The sequence below is a fragment of the Pseudophryne corroboree genome, chromosome 2, assembly GCF_028390025.1.
Source record: "Pseudophryne corroboree isolate aPseCor3 chromosome 2, aPseCor3.hap2, whole genome shotgun sequence".
In the NCBI taxonomy this organism is placed as follows: Eukaryota; Metazoa; Chordata; class Amphibia; order Anura; family Myobatrachidae; genus Pseudophryne; species Pseudophryne corroboree.
Window position 1 is genome coordinate 575,682,647 of NC_086445.1, and position 2,556 is coordinate 575,685,202.

The 2,556-nt window shown below is 34.3% G+C and overlaps 1 pseudogene; it reads left to right on the top strand.

Annotated features, from left to right (window-relative positions):
* The first annotated feature begins 1,725 nt into the window (after positions 1-1,725).
* Positions 1,726-1,845, top strand: LOC135051564 (5S ribosomal RNA; annotated as a pseudogene).
* Positions 1,846-2,556: the final 711 nt, after the last annotated feature.

Here is a 2,556-nt window from a genome sequence, read left to right on the forward strand (position 1 = left end):
ATTGCAATAACATGAAAGAAATTCAAATGGAAGTGACTAGCTTGATTGATTATGTCAGATAATATACACTGTAGGTCATATGCAGAGATCCTCTGTCAATATATTAAGTCTATGGATGCATATGTACACAATAATACAGAGAGATTAGTGGGAATATCTAGCTAGAATTGCATATTTAGAGATAATTAGATCCTTAGTTGAGAAATTCTAGTAAATCAGAACATCGAATACAGGATGAGAGAGACTACCTAAGCTCCACTCTGCTTGAAAAGTACAGAGAGGAGCTGGCTTCTGCTTTTTCTATATTGCTGCACAGGGAACCCTGATGCTCTAATGGCAGTGCAGCGTAACCCGGCTGCAGAAATGAGAGAGCCCGTTCCTGTAGAAAAAAGAGAAAGAGCACATAGGATAAGAGAAATGCTGTTGTCAGTCTGCACTAGCTAGTTACGTACGTCACTTAGAGCATCAGGGTTCCAGCAATATAGAAAAAGCAGAAGCCAGCTCCTCTCTCTACTTTTCTCTACTTTTCCAAGCAGAGTGGAGCTTAGGTAGTCTCTCTCATCCTGTATTCAATGTTTTTACAACAGATACAGGACAGCAGAAGACTTTCTATCTCCTTACACTCTGATTTACTAGAATTTCTCCACTAAGGATCTAATTATCTCTTAATATGCAATTCTAGCTAGATATTCCCATTAATCTCTCTGTATTATTGTGTACATATGCATCCATAGACTTAATATATTGACAGAGGATCTCTGCATATGACCTACAGTGTATATTATCTGACATAATCAATCAAGCTAGTCACTACCATTTGAATTTCTTTCATGTTATTGCAATTGCATTCTAGATTATCAGCGACAACTGGTACTATTTACCTTAAAGGCTAATTAACAGCTGGTACATAGAATTAGAGCAGTCAAGATTTGCAGGCTAGGTGGACGCCCACACAACTGAATGGTGGACTTCTGCCTATGTAGTTAGAGATACCGGGGTGATTTATATACACCAAGTCAGTGCTAACAAAAATTTTACCTAACAGCTGTTTCTAGATTGCTTGCCCACACGACTGATTGGTGAGCAGCAAAGCAGAAGAATTACTCCTCAGCTAAGTAATTTTTTTTTTTAAAGGGAGTACGTATAAACTCCAACAAAAACACTTTTGAGCTTATTGGTGTTTCTCTCTTCTTCTGTTTTGGTTTTGATGGTGAGAGGTGATGAATAGGATGATCAGACCATTATAATTACATTTATTTATAGAGAAATTTGAGGTCTCCGGATACCGTTTGAGAAATATAGATTGTTATTTGATATTTTCGCTAGAGCTGATTATTAATTCATGACATATGATGTGTTAATATACATTACCAGAATAGCAGGGTATGCCACAAAACTTGGTGTAAAAATTGTTATACTCATAATCTTTTAAAAGATGAATTAAAAGTTAATTTTTAATCATGTAAAAAAATTATAATTTTATAAGTGTTCCCCAGAAAAGGCATTGTAGTCCCCTTTTTCCTTTTTTTGCATTCTTTTGTGAAAAAAACCCTTTTTGTGTTGGATCCGTCTATACCCCATGGTCCTTTTGGAGTCCCCAGCATCCTCTAGGACGTAAGAGAAAGACAAATTACCACATTGTACAGCTTTGTAGTTTGTACCACATTGTACGGCTAATAAAAACCTATGAATAATACCAGGCTACTATCTGATATATGCGCCGCAAGATACAGTCATACCACACTGGCTTCACGCCTAAATCCATCTGATCTTGAAAGCTAAGCAGTGTAGGGCTTGACTAGTACCAGATGGGAGACCTTGTGGGAAGATCAAGTACTGTAATTAGGCCACATTGTTAATCAGATTGAATGGTACTTATATATAAAGGCTTTGAGTCCCACACAGTCTAATACCTTCAATTCTAAATACTCCATCATCACTATATTATTTATTTATGTCACTACCAGCCACCATCACTTATGATATAGTCTATATTTTATTTTGTCAATTAGCATACCCATTCACGATCTCTAATACAATCACATAAAGTGCATAGTTCACATATAAAATCTATTAACTATGAATATATATTTCACAAGCGGGCTTGCTGTATCTCTGCACCTTAGCTAAATTATTATATATATTGTTACAGTCCATTCGATCAAAATAAAATAGTTCAGCTTCTTCTATTAAATTGAAAAGTTTTATGTAGATTAATATTTTCTAAACTCGATAATATAATATTTATGATACTGCTATTGTATTCTTTTTATATCATATATCTTATATTTATATTCATACTATTATTATTAATATTCTGAGTTCATATATACAGGTTGAGTATCCCATATCCAAATATTCCGAAATACGGAATATTCCGAAATACAGAATTTTTTGAATGAGAGTGAGATAGTGAAACCTTTGTTTTCTGATGGCTCAATGTACACAAACTTTGTTTAATACACAAAGTTATTAAAAATATTGTATTAAATGACCTTCAAGCTGTGTGTATATTATAAGGTGTATATGAAACATAATTGAATTGTGTGAATGTAC